Source organism: Eupeodes corollae, chromosome 3 (genome assembly GCF_945859685.1).
Source record: "Eupeodes corollae chromosome 3, idEupCoro1.1, whole genome shotgun sequence".
Classification (NCBI taxonomy): domain Eukaryota; kingdom Metazoa; phylum Arthropoda; class Insecta; order Diptera; family Syrphidae; genus Eupeodes; species Eupeodes corollae.
The window spans coordinates 38,975,976-38,991,661 of record NC_079149.1 but is presented as its reverse complement, the minus strand read 5'-3'; positions in this window follow the sequence as shown (position 1 = coordinate 38,991,661).

Here is a 15,686-nt window from a genome sequence, read left to right as displayed (position 1 = left end):
GTTACAAGTACAATTTACGTATAGGTATATCTATATTTACAAGATGAACTCAAACAGATGCTCAAAAACGTAAACATTCCCCCTGTTTTCTTTCATTCAAAAGATTAAAACCGTGAAGTCGCCTAAGGCGATTATTGTGGAACTCTAGAACTCGTGTTCGAAATATTTTTTGTCGTGTGTAGTGTTTTTCGGTTTTTTTTTCAACTTGATCTCTCTATCCTTTATCTATAGACGCAACTTAAACGTCTAAGCTGCATACTTGATTGTAAAATGTATGTAAATATATAAATAAATAAAAATACATAATTTACATGCCTATATGAATGTATTGTAAAGTAAATCTAACCTACTTAATTATACATACCTCCCTACGATATTCTCCCTATTCTCTAGGTATGGTATATGCACTATCAAAAATAGGTATAATCATATTGCATGTCAACACTATTTATCGAACCCTATGTGTAACTACCCTTATTCAGGATCACAAAACGACCATTTTAAGGATCACAAAATTTGTACCTATGCCATATACTTTAATATATTTTTCCCCCTGTTCAAAATATGAACGTTATAAAATCCATAACTTTCTTTATGCGTATTGTCCTTTTAGCACGAGAGCCAGAGCCACCGTGAAAAGACAAAGAACGAGTTAGATTTTGTATGAAAACCATAACAAAATGCATCACTGCATTATTTTAGGATAGGGATACTACTACTAATATCTACTTTTCGCAGATGTTTCTAATGTCCCTCAAGGGAAAAAGGAAAGAAATCAAATAATTTACAAAGGGATGATAGGTTATTCTACACTCTGTCTAACCTAGAATAATGCACTTTTATAGATACACGAGAAGATACACAGTTGAATGAACTTCTTTGTATATTTTAGACCAGGCCTCCTACTCAAATAAATACTGACCAACCAGTCAGGATTCAGTCGGCTATCACAGACGAAGAACGGACAACATTTTGTCTTTATCTGAGGAAAAGAATAATACGGACTCATTTATGACTGACTAATTTTTAACTTTCATACACAAATATCAAAGGCGATTTCAGAATCCAAAGAAGGAGTCGCGGATGCGGATAAACTTTCAACATTTTTACTGTGGTTCCTTTAAATAATAAACCAAATGTTGAATCAGCTGTTCTGTCAGAAACTCACAAATATACCAACAATTCTTGGATACATTTTTTTAGATCCCAGCTGCTTTAGATCAGCTGTTCTTTTACACGTAAAACACTAACAAAAAGGTATTTGGATACCCCATCTGTCAGCCATTGGCTTCGTTCAATCTCAGCTGCCAAAAAATAAAAATAACTTTCGGCAGTTCAAAAAAAGCAGAGAAACATTTAAACTTCGAAGTCAAAATTTTTGTAAGATAAAACAATTAATGGAGAATTTAACTGACTCGTCGGACGATGATGAATTGATAGATGCGTAAATAGATAATAAGTAAGAGATAACTTTCTTCTTAGCTCAATTGGATTTCTATACGATTAATAATTTACTTGCGAAATCTACGGTTTTAAACGATTTACGTAACAGAAAACTATCCTAACAGAAACGAGGATTATTATGAATTGACAACCTTCGGGTACAAAAAGATTCTTCATCGTCTATTATGTACAGAACATCCTCAAATACAACTTCAACTAATATTTTGTATCTTTTTGTTTACCAACAAATACAAAAAGCTGAAACCAATTTTCATTTGAAATTCAAGTGTTGAATCAGCTGTTCTGTCAGATACCTACATACCCCAGAAATTCTTGAATACCCCTGGATTCCTTTTTTGACAGCTCAGCTGTTTTTGGTCAGCTGTTATTTTACACGTGAAACACTAACAAAAAGGTATCCGGATACCTTATCTGTCTGAGGTTGAACGCAGCCATTATGTAATTGTGCTAGCGAATATGTTGACAAGAATGTCTGAGACCTCAAATTGACAATTGAACAAAGACAAAATATAAATTGAAACAAATCATAAAACTGGGGCACTGATGGATACGCCATATTGTGAATAGATAAACTTCATGAAAAAACACTCTATTTTATGAAGATATAAATTCTTCGCACGTACATATTTTAACCCTCTAAAACTCATTTGTTTTATTATTTGCAATATTCCCTTATGTGCACTTACCTTAAAACAAAGTAAGAGGATCGATAAATTGGATAGGAGAACGCTGTGTAGAAAATGCAATTGACGTTGTAGGAAGTGTATTCCAATTCATAAATTGAGGGAAGTTGCTTCGCGAGCATCGCCGTTTTTTTTTTTTCTTTTCTTTCTCTTTTTTCGGATTCAAAAGACATTTTTCAAGCAATAACCCAATTAACCCGCAACAATAAAACACAATTTTTTTTTGTGACAAAACCCTTTGAGAAATGCAAATATAGTTGTTCTCTAACTCAATTGAACGTATCCATAGAAGATTTAAGGGGGTCATCCCATGTGATGGGTTCAAGAAATCGTTTTTCATAAATTGCTAGCTTAATATGTGTAGAATACGGTGGTAAAGGGATTTTTCAAAATTCGAAGTCGTTTTAAAGGCTGTTAAAAAAGATAAAGTTATTCAGGAAATATTTAATCAGGGTTTTGAAGGTAATTTGAAAGTTATGTCGGTTATGGAATGTCCTATGTGCCTCGAAGCACATACTTATGTTGAGAAACGTGATGAAAAGCGAGTCTCTAGTCCTGAGCGGCATGTAAATGATGCCTTTAAACAAGCCAGAATTGATTCAAGAGCTGAACAATCTGCATTAAAAGAGTTTCAAGAAGAAAAGGAAGGAATATTCTATGGACCAGGCATGGTCGATTGAAATGTAAGTTCATATTTTCATAGTTAAGAGGAATTTTAACTTTAAAGGAGTTTTTCTCAAAACTGTGTGTTTTCAAACTTTCCTCCATCGTATCTCAAAAAATGGCTTGACCGAATGACTTGAAATTTGATGGGTTGGATTCAGCACATGTAAACACATGGATTGAACTATCGACAAGCAAGAATTCCAAAAATGTCGATTTTTTTATAGCAAAAAACAAACAAAAAAGGGAAAAGACGCGACGTTTTTTCAAATGTCTCCCAAAAGTCCAATTTTTGGTATAGTCATTTGATGATAGTTCATTCCATGCATTTAGGCTTACAGATTAAAACGCCGCGGCCGTTTACTTTTTTGTTTTAGATAAGCCGATCAGCCGCAATCGTTGAGGAAGTGCGAGCCCATTTTTTCAACGTGAAGTTGTTCACACCGGTATAACTCGTGTTCTTTACAATATTTTTAATTCAAATTTTATATTTATACTGTCGAACTATGTAAATAAATGAAAATAAACTTAATAAAGTTGTATCTTTTTACTTGTCGTAAAAAAATCCTAACAATTCCTTAAAATACAGGCCGTCACATGGGATGACACCCTTAAATAGGAGTCTGTTTTTACACTACTTAAAAATATATGCTGTAAGAAAAAGTGAAGTTTTTTTTGTTCACTTGATTAGACGCAGACTTTAAATTATTTATTTGGTGGCGATCTAGTACGTGGATTTGAATTCGCTTCAAAGTTTAAGCATTTAAGAGCATTTAATATTGTTTTTAATCAAAAATGGGGAAAAAAAAGTTTTAACCGCGGAAGAAAAAAGAAAAATTGACGCGTTCCATTCCGAAGGGTTTGCCATGAGAAGTATTGCAAAAAAATAGGCCGAAGTGACCATGTTATAAGGAATTACATAAAAAACAGTGCTTCACATGAACCGAATTACAAGGGACGGACAAAAACCGCTTTAACTCCTCAGGACAAAAGAAAACTTATAAGAATTGTGTCAAATTCAGCTGCCTCCACCAGCAAAATAAAAAAAAAAGCGGGGATAACTGCAAGCATATCCACTGTTCGGCGAGCTATTTTGATCGCAGATCACCTGAAATTAAATAAAAAATTAAAAAAAACCTCCACTAAACGCCGTACGAAAAAAACAGCGGTTGGAATTCACACTCCTTCACTTGACGTGAGATAACGAGCCTGGAACGGTGCTGAATTGGCGAAATGTTGTTTTTTCAGATGGAAAAAAAATTAATTTGGATGGCCCTGATGGGTATAACATCTATTTCCATGGTTTAAGAAAAGAGGAAACGTTTCTGACACGTCACCATTCGAGGCAAGGAGGAGTAATGGTTTGGGGAGGCATTTCGTACTATGGGGCGTTCGATTTGGTGTTCGTTTCCAACAAAATGACGGGGCTTTCCTACAAAGCTCTTTTGGAATCAGGCTTCCCCGCTATGAATGAACTGTTTGGACCTTATACCAATCCACAACGCCCGTGTTGTCAAAACCTTTCTGGCCGCCTAAAATGTGGAATTGTTGTCATGGCCACCTTATTCACCTAACCTCAATACAATTGAAAATGTTTGGGGATGGCTCACGCGTCAAATTTACGAAGGAGGTAGGCAGTATGAGACCTGTGAAGAACTAATTGTCATCATCAAAGAAGCCTGGAAGAAGACTCCCTTATGTATTTTATATTTATATTTTTTGATGTGATTTTAACACATGATGGATCTACAAAGTACTAAAAATATAAAAGATAAAAAAAAATGAGAAAAAAAATGTGTGCGTCTAATCAAGTGAACAGGACTGTACTTGTATTTTTATTTGAAATATAATTGTTATCTGTTAAAAAGATTTGTGGCAGATTCAGACCAATCCCCCTTAAAGTTACTTTCTTCAATAATCTGTCAAAATTTTATAAATGCACTAAGCAATTTATCGGTCAACTAAATTTTTACAGATTATTGATCTGTAATGTAATAGGTACATTCTGTTAAAATGATTTGCTTGATTTTAGCTTGACTAAGTTTTGTAGAGAATTTTGTACCTATAGAAGCTGAGTGTCCAGCTTTTAGCTCGAGCTACGTTCCATGCATAAGGTAACCATACGTAAACTATATAAGTAACTTAACTAACTATTTAAACGAAGCAAATTGACGAATTCGTGTTCCTAAAGTTAAGTATACATAATTGGAAGGTCTTCCAATATTGGCCGAACTGTCAAAAGTCGTCCAATCCAATTAGGTGACAATTTTGTATCAAGTGAAAATTTACCATTTATACGGTTGGTTAATTTTATCCAAATATAAGGCAATACTTTGGTAGAAAATCGGGGGACAATTGCCGACAATTTTGTATGCTCCAATTAATAATTGTCTATTTATACGGTTGGAAGACTAAAAGAAAACAATAAAATTGGTAGACTTATGATAACACAATTTTCTTGACAGATGACAGAATATAAACATATTTGATAAACGATTGACTGCCAATTTTTTTTTTTCTGTCACTTTTAACAGAAAAAATTGAGTGTTTACATAGTTGATAGAAAATTGGTGACAATCTGTTGCGAAAATTCTGCCAATATCGTGTATAATTAGCTTAACAGCTGAGGTGTCACCAGCTTTCAGTTTCTTCATAGAATAACAAGACTCAAAACCAATGTTAGGATAAAAGAAACATGTCTTAAATTACTTTCTTTCAGCTTTTGTAAACTTTAACCCGCCAATGGTGATGTACTGTGAGACCAGGTGTGCGAAAATATGCGAATAAATTTCTTCTCCGTTATTGTTTTTTGTTGAATTTGTGTATTGTTATAAAAGAGCTTATGTTGATTTAATATCATTGTTTTATTGTTAAGGAGCATATATTTAACAAAAAAAAACACGAAATATCAGTAACACATTTCGAAAAATCTTCAGTTGAAAAACCAAGTTCGTGAGACCGGCGTCACCATTGATCAAAGTCAAATTTACGTCACCCATGGCGGGTTAAATAAAAATATTTCTTATGTAACCTTTGTACCCGTGGCATAATGGTTAGTGCAATGGACTGTCATGCGAGAGGTCTTGCGTTCGATCCCTGCCTATGCCACCTAAAGTTTTTTCACTGGTACTGCCTCTTGCGAGGAATTGACAAATTCTCCAAGAGTAATTCTTGTCATGAAAAGTGCTTTCTCAAATTTGCCGCTTGGATTCGGCTTAAAATTGTAGGTCCCTTCCATCCCTGACAACAGTACTAGCATACAGGAATGGTTGAGAGTTGTCAGTCACTAGGCCCTAGTTCTCAAACGGACTGTTGCGACACCCAATTTACTTATTTTATTTAACCTTTGAACTCTATGTAAACCGATTTGAAATAAGCTTGACTTGACTCAATCACACTAGGGAGCCAAGTTGAAATTTACGATTAAGACCTGAGTCAAAAAGTTGGTTTGACAGATACCAAAAAAAAGTTTATTTGGATGGTACCTAAGAACACTTTGAATGACAAACAGTACAAGAGGCATCAAATGTCATTTTTATGCTTTTCAACTTAACTCCAATTCAAGCTTTCAACCCAAATGACGCAAAACCGATCCTATTTGAACTTGTAGACGTAGTATCCATGCCCTATCCAACTCCGCCACGATATAAACCCAACTAATAAATCTGACAACTTCGGATATCAATGACAGTAGATTTGTTGAAAAAGATTACTTCTAGACCACTAATTATTTGGATGATTGAAGAGAAATAAGGAACTGAAGTTAATTATTTTCATACAAAATATATACTAGTCACCTCAAGACTCTAAATGGTAATGATTATCAGAATTATTTCTTGAACATGCACTCTTGTTTAGTTCTTCTTCTCAACCCTGTGAGTTTTGTAATGTTGTAGGTTAGGACTAGAGCTCTAGTTTTAAACGTATTTGACTATTATGAACTATATAATCACAAGTATTTTAGCTATGAACCTACCCTTATATGTTAACATACTCTTTTTTGTCAGAAAACCTTTTTTTTAAGAAAACCAAAGAAAACAAACAACGCAAATATAATAGCGACCCCTACTTTTTTAAAAGTCTTATCCACAGCCATACCAGCTGATTTATTTCTATAGGGCTACGTATGACTTTTTATCAAATTTCCCATTAACCATGACACACCTGACGTGTCTCGTATCGTAATAAAAGAACAAAACATCGATTCACGATAATCATATATCGGCTGCCGTTGTCACTTTCCGTCTCCCCTTCCCCTAAACTAAAATTTCTTGTACTTTATAGAAAATTAATCGAAAATGTGTGTTGATAGGGTGCATTGTTGTATTTCATTTAGTTACACTACACATATGGCATTAAAATATTCTATTCGTTTCATACCTAACTCTAACTCGTGCGAGTCTAACAATGAAGCCTGCTCTAACTCTAATTCTGCAATTGAAATAATACTCTAAGGTACATATACCTCACTCAGTCTCAATATTATAAATCAGGATTCAAGGTTCAGGGAAAGTCCTTTTTTTTCGTTTTATCAAATGCGAAAGGACACACTCACACTTAAATAACGTACATAATCGAAAACGAAATAATCGTAACAAGCGTCGCCGTCGCACGGAAACGTGTTATGTTATTAAAACCGAGGGTGGTTTCATTTCCTGTAAGTTCCCTTAGAATTAAAACAAATGTAGAACAAAAGGGGGCGCATGCTCAAGTGAATAAATTTGTGTGTATGGCACTCGAATACCAACATGAGCATTGAACAAACCTAAAATCTTGTTACATGAGGTTCAATTTCAAAAATCGTGGCTCAGTCTGAGTTGCGGGAATCTCTAACTAGGCTATTGACATCGACGGACACTTCCCCTTTAAAATGACATCGATACTTTGGTTATATCACAGGAAAACCACAAAATATAAAATACGTACGTTAAAGAAGACACGTCCGATTAAATCGAACCAACATCAGGGCAATATCCCATGTGATCAATTCATTTGAAGTGCTCAAGTTCGCAGTTTGTGCAAGGCTCTGATATTCGCCATTACTCATACAAAGGAGCAGCTTCTATTTAAATAATATGACACAAACCACGAAACATTTCTTGATTAATAAAATAAGCTTCAAAGACGTTGTTCACATTGTCTTATAAGTCTCATGCTAAAAAGCAGGACAATAATTTCCAACATGAGAAGTTTTACTACCACCAGATCGGTGAATCGAGGCACTCCCCAAGGTGGAGTCCTTTCGTCTCTTTGATGGAACATGGTAGTAAACGACCTACTTACATCATTGGAAGCAGAGGGTTTTAAGGTGATTGCCTATGCTGACGACGTTGCAATATCCGTATCTGGGAAGCACCCCCAAGTTCTCTCGGAACTCCTACAAAATGCCAGGCTAACAAAATAGGCTAAGCAATGTGGATTGGACGTCAATCCACATAAAACAGAATTAAGAAGAAGATATAAAATTCCTCAGATTAGCCCACCCAAGATTAGAGGAATACCATTAAGCTTTTCCGACCAAGCTAAATATTTAGGGCTCATTTTAGACAAAAAACTAAAGACAAGATGGTAAATCTAGATAAGCTCATCAAAGTCCAGCGGTCAGCAGGTATGTGCATAACAAGAGCACTTCGCTCAACACCAACCGCAGCACTGGAAGTGCTTTTAAACCTAACACCACTTGACATCTTCTCCAAAAAGGTGGCAGCCAACTCATGTGTAAGGCTTAGCACCTCTCAATGGACCAGTAACAATACTGGACATACTACTATTCTAGACAGTTTAAGATCTATCCCAGATCGCTTAGACTATACCACCCCAAAAACGGTATTCGGTAAAAGCTTTCATGTGTCCATCCCTTCAAGATCCTCCTGGGAATGAGCGAGACCCCTGGAAGACGATGCGGTATACTTCTTTACTGATGGTTCAAAGACCGATCACGGAATTGGAAGTTTTATCTATTCACAGAGACATTCCGGGATATTGTAAAGCCGATGAGCTCGCCAAAAACGGAACACTTCTGCCTCATGTTAGACAAAAACATAACATAGGAACACCACTTGCTACATGCAAATATCTTCTCAAGCAATATGCTCTAGAAACAACAAATGTTAGATGGTCACAAAGTACCACCTGCCTAGCAACCAAGCAAATATGGCCAAGTATTGACTTAAAACGGTAAAAAAGCTTGATATCACTGAGCAGACAAAGTATAAGCTCTACAATTGGAGTAATAACGGGACACTGCCTCATAGGAAGACATGCTCTGAGGCAAATGACACAAATGACTTCTGTAGAAGCTGCATGGACGAGGAGGAAGAGGAGACAGTCCAACACCTTCTGTGTACATGTCCAGCACTCTCCATTAGAAGGAATAACTTTCTCGGTAATCCCTTCTTCGATAACACCAGTGAACTTGCAACGATTGACACAAAACGTCTCTCTAACTTTATTAAAAGTACGAAATGGTTTGTTTAAGTTCATTACTCTCCGATGAGTAACCTCATTAGTGGTATCACAATGGACCCTTGAGGTCTACGTGCGTCAATGACATCTGGACAGCCACTCCACTCCAACCTAACCTAACCTTGTTCACATTGGATGCCTTTGAGGTTGAGGCGACTCGATTTTAGGTCTCAACGTGTTAAGACATTTATAAGTATTATAAAATAGGGATCTAGAAAAGTCGAATAATGTGAAACATTTCGGCGGTACGGTGGCGTTTCCCTGTCGGTAGCACTACAATATAATCTCCAGACATAACCCATTTAAAAAAAATCTACACGATCAAATTATTTGATTCCATTTTTTGACGAAAAACACTACACAACAATATTTTCAAGCATTTTTCTGCAAAAATCTAATAGTTTTCCAGTAATTTCCAAATCGTTTACTTAATACCTTTTCACCTCCTGTTTCTCCAAAAATTGTTGTTCCTGTCAAAAATCATTTTGACGTTTCATCATGTTATCTCCTTCCCACTTAGTGGTTTAAAAGGAACACTCAAATAGAGTAGAAATTTGTATTTTCTTTAATGAGACAAAATATTGAAAAGTCAAAATGAGTCGCCTCAAATTGTCCAACGTTATTTTTGTCCTATGAGATGTACAGTATTCATAAACGAATAAGATGTTTTCAGACCAAATTGAGGATTTGAAGTTAAGAGACAATGGTTGCGTTCAATCTCAGCCAGATAGGGTATCCGGATACCTTTTTGTTTGTGTTTTACGTGTAAAATAACAGCTGAGACGTCAAAAAAGGTATCCAAGAATTTCTGGGGTATGTAGGTATCTGACAGAACAGCTGATTCAACACATAGTTGAATTTCAAGAATTTTTAAAATTGATTTGCGCTTTTTGTATTTGTTGGTTAACAAAAAGAAACAAAATGTTAGTTAAAATTGGATTTAAGGATGTTCTGTACATAATAGACGATGAAGAATCTATTTGACTCCAAATTTTAGAAGGGAATTATGATCTGTTTTTTGAAACTTTAAAATTGACTTATTTTGTTCTCGTTTTGCAGATGACCAATTTGCTAGGTCTTACGTCCTTTACTTTCTTGCTTACTCACGATCCAAACAAAAAACAACAGTTTTTTCTCCAAGTTAAAAGTTCTTTTATTTTGGTACACTTTGTGCAAGAGATCCTAATAATTTGAAATCTTTAACAGGCAATTCATTGTATATGTCAAGACTAGTTTGTTCACATTTTGTTGGCTATTCTAGTTGATGGTGCCCCTTCCTTGAAAGGTTTTTAAGGAAGCGTTGGATAACCAAACCGATGTTCTTCCGTTAGTCCCACCATTAGGCTAAAACTTTATCTACTGTGAATAAACAACTCAAAATCTTTCCGCAAAGCAACTTCCGCTCATTCGGAAATGAGATAGAAATTCTTCCAAACGATATCTAGATATTGTCACTTCATAATTGTCCTCGTTTCAGTTAGGATAGTTTTCGGTTAAACGTAAAGGAAATCTAACATAATTTACAGATTAAGATTATCTCATATTTATTAAATTGTTACGCACCTATCAATTCATCAATTAGTTGAATTATCCATTAAATGATTTATCTTATAACATTTTGACTTCGAAGCTTAAATGTTTCTCTGCTTTTTTGTGAGAAGCTGAAAGTTGTTTTTATTTTTTGACAGCTATCCCAATACAGCTATCCAACTCGTTCAACTAGGTATCTAAAAATCCACCTATCCAAGATACCCTATCCAACAAGAGATTGAACGCATCCAATTTTTCTTCTCCGATTGCAATATCCGATGGGTAGCCTCCATAGGGCGGGAAATGTCAATTTTAACTTTTCTAGTAGTGCTATAAAACTACTACGAATCCATTCGCAACTTATTTGTCAGATTCTGTAATCGACACCTGACGTTAAGGTTAATTTTGTTTATATCCCAATGCATCGTCACAAAACGTAAAAATTGATACTTGATCACACTAATTCAACACACTTTTGACAGAAACTTAAAATATCGAAAGAAACAACTTTTGTTTAAATATTTTACTACACAGACTTTAAAAGGTTTTCCAATAGGGATGGGTTAATTTTGACAGCTCATGGCAGCCATAATGGCTGTGTTCAATCTGGTGTTGGATAGGGTATCTTGAATAGGTGGATTTTTATATACCTTGTTGAACGAGTTGGAAGCTGTATTGAGATAGGTGTCAAAAAATAAAAACCATTTAAGCTTAAACATTTAATGGATAAACGACAAAAGACAAAAGGCAAAACAAAATAAGTCAATTTCGAAGTTTAAAAAAATAGAAAAATAGCTTCTTCATCGTCTTTTGCGTACAGAACATCCTCAAATACAACTTCAACTAACATTTTATATCTTTTTGTTTACCAACAAATACAAAAAGCTGAAAAAAAATTTCAAAATTCTTGAAATTCAACCATGTGATGAATCAGCTGTTCTGTCAGATACCTACATACCCCAGAAATTCTTGGATACCTTTGGATTCTTTTTTTGACATCTCAGTTGTTTTTGATCAGCTGTTATTTAAAATGTAAAACACTAACAAAAAGGTATCCAGATACCCTATCTGTCTGATTGAACGCAGCTAATGTCAAAACCGAATGAAAAGTTATCAGAAGTTATCGTCAAAACAAAAAGTATCCATAATGGATTCAAGTAACTTAAGAAAAATTTGACATTTGCTTAAGCTCGAGCCATTAAATGGCTCTTTCGTAATTGCGCGAAAGTTAGCGAAATTTAAAGAAACTGGGCTAATCTATTATGGTGAGTGACATATAATGGCCCAACTACAATAGACTTAACCGAAAGTAAGCTTATTTCAAAACTGAACGAAAAGTTATGAGAAGTTATCGTCAAAACAAAAAGTAACCATAATGGATTCAAGTAACTTAAGCAAATTTGGCATTTCCTTAAGCTCGAGCCATTTAAATTGCTCTTGCGTAATTGCGCGAAAGTTAGAGAAATTTAACGAAACTGAACAGAACGTCTATTATGGTTAATGACATATAAGGCTGCGTATTGTTTGTTCCCTTAAGCTGTCTTAAGCTCTGTTAAGTCTATTATAGTTGGGCCATATGGTTGTGTATTCGTTCGTTCCCTTAAGCTGGCTTAAGCTCGGTTAGGTCTATTATAGTTGGCCCTCAATATGTCTTTTACTTTCTGTCAAAATAAGTGACTGAAGACAAACCATCATATCAAGTTACAGCCTTAAGCAACACCTGCAAATGATAAAACTTTACTATGTTAATGGATGTTCTCTAGTAGTAACGATGATCACGTTGCGCTTTGTTAGGTGGCAAAATTGGAGTCCAAGGGCTCAGTTAAAAAATTATCCAACCCCGTACGTCAACGAAAAATCTGTCGAAAAAATCGTCGGTCTTTGTAAAAATGTGCCGCAGAATCCGAGTCAGTCAAATTCGCGTCGTTCACAAGAACTTGGCTTGATGCAGACTATAACATTGTGTCTCGCCGTCTGTTTGCTTTTGGATTTTAAAGTAATTGTTGAAAAATCAGTAGTACCCGTGGCATGATGGTTAGTGCGTTGGACTTTTCCTCCGTAATGATATCACACATTGGCGATCTGAGAACCGTGGTTTCATGCGGTTCAATGACGATTCCTTGGCAAATGCCATAATCGCCGAGCAAACGGGACCAAGTCCCTTGTTAGTGACGAAGGTTGAGCTTCAGCTCATCTTCAACTCAATAAAAAACAAAAAGTCAGCAGGTATCGATGGTATATCCAACGTTGTGCTAAGACATTTACCGACGGAAGCAATTGACATTTACACCACACTCTTCAACAATGCACTGAATAATGCATATTATCCAGTGCATTGGAAGACTGCTGTGGTTCATCCTCTCCCGAAAAAGGGAAAGGACAACTCCAACCCGTCAAATCTTCGGTCGATAAGTCTTCTTCCGAGCATCAGCAAAGTTTTCGAAAAGATCATTAATAGGGCTCTGACTAAGTGGGCTGCGGACAACAAAATTATTCCGGATAAACAGTTCGGGTTCAAGGCGGGTCATGACACAATTCATGCTGCGTCTAAACTCGTTTCTGATATCCAATGGAATAAATCAAAACAACAATGCACAGGTGCTGTCCTGGTTGATTTGGAAAAGGCCTTTGCCACCGTATGGTTAGAGGGTCTTTACCTAAAACTGAGCAGGCTTGGCATTAGCAAGCCATTGTTGTATATACTTTATGATATGCTTTACGGTAGAAAGTTTGTTGTCAAAAGTGGCAATGTAACTTCTACCACAACATTCTCAATTAAAAATGGTCTTCAACAGGGAGCGGTGAATTCGCCGATTCTCTTCAGCATTTACACCAGCGATCTGATAGGTAGTCTTACAAAGGCAATTGCGTACGCCGACGATCTAATTGCGTACAGAACGGCCCGAAAGGTTGAGGTTATTAGAATTCTCTTGCAGCGTGATTTCGACAAGATTCAGCGATATTGCGACGACTGGAAACTGAAAATAAATGTCCAGAAGTCAGAGACAATTCTGTTCCGGACTCCGTTGGCTAGGGCCACGAGGGATACGTGTAAGAATTGGCGCAAGATGGTCATCGTTGATCTTCACGGGCAGCCATTGGCGAGCAAAAGTGTAGTGAAGTACCTCGGTATCTGGTTAGATCAGTATTTATATTTCGACAGACATATAAATGCTGCTCTGACCAGGGCCAGAGGAGCCTTCGCTCTGACGAAACGGCTGTTTTTTAGCAGTCGGCTTGACCCCAGAGTGAAGGTAATTTGCTACATGGCCCTCATACGGCCAATGATCGTGTATGGTTGTCCTGTGTGGTTCAACGTTGCCCCTTCCCAGATGGAGAAGTTCCGGGTGTTCGAGCGGCAGTGTTTACGACGCTGTACCGGCTTATATCGAACAGCCGAATCTTCTTATGTACATTACTATTCCAACGAGGTCCTATACAACGGGGCTCGAATCAACAGAATTGACAATTTCGTGATAAAACTCGTTCGAGGTCACATTGCAAGAGCTATGTCTTCGACCAACAATTTAATTTTCGGGGCATTTTATCCGAACGACGAGTATTTTGAGAGTGCACGCTTGAGCGGGTTCATTCCACCAGAGGCATTCCTCTTTTTAGATAAATGCGGTCTGATACAGGATAGATTGGCAGTTCCGTTAATCTACCACGTCAGACGAAGAACCGTGGATAGGCGACTCCCGTACAGTCGGGACGTCATGGCACAAGGCGGAGCGGAGCTCCTTCGGTTCAGTAGGGCTGTGTCCGAACGGGACCGAACTGATAGGGTGAAGCAGGAGAACCAGTTTTGGTGGCTTCAATCGGCACTTGATAATGGGTAGGTCGGGATGGGGTTTAAGCCTTGGCCGGCTTACATACTTGTTTTATAGTTTAGGGTTTAGTTTTAAGTAGAATAGGCATGGTGGCACAAAAAAAAAAAAAAAATTTAAAAAAATTAAGAAAATAAAAAGAAAAAAAAAAAAAAAAATTAAAAACAAAAAAAATCAACGGAAAAAAAAAAAAAAACATACAAAAAAGACAGTAAAATATAAAAACAAAACACGTTAGATTTGCTGCTGTGGTTGTTCTAGTTTTAAGTAGTTTATAGGTAGAATAGGTAGTTTAAGTTAGCTTTAAGTTTTATTTAAGGACCTAATTTTAAGTAGTTTTTTAAGTAAAAATAAAAAAAGACCTTGATATTAGTTTTTCCTCATAATTTTCTAATAAATACAAAATAAATAAAATTAAAATGAAGTAAAATAGATCTTAGGGCCGAAAGGCATTAGTAGTTAGTGTTATAGTTTAACTTAGAGTGTCCGTATGGGACCATTAAGTTAGTTGTAAGTTATGGATAATTAGGCTAGTTTTATGAATTTTTGTCTAGCTTTAAGATAGGTTTAAGATTGAACTAATAAAAATGAATTTAAAAAAAAAAAAAAAAAAAAAAAAGTGCGTTGGACTGTTATGCAAGAGGTCTTGGGTTCAATCCCTGCCTGTGCCACCTTAATTTAAAAAAAAAAAATTAATTTTCGCGGGTACTGCCTCTTGCGAGGAATTGACAAATCCTTCAAGAGTAATATTCTTGTCATGAAAAAGTGCTTTCTCAAACTAGCCGTTCGGATTCGGCATAAAAATTGTAGGTCCCCTCCATTCCTGAAAACATTACTCGCACACAGGAATGGTTGAGAGTTGTAAGTCACTAGGCCCTGGTTCACAACGGACTGTTGCGCCACCCCATTTGATGTTTTTTTTTTGTTGAAAAATCATCTTTAGCGATGAGGCCCATTTTTGGTGGAACGGGTACGTGAATAAGAAAAGTAGCCTGATTTGGGACGACACTAATCCATGCGAGGTTCACGAGATGCCAATACATTTAAATAAAGT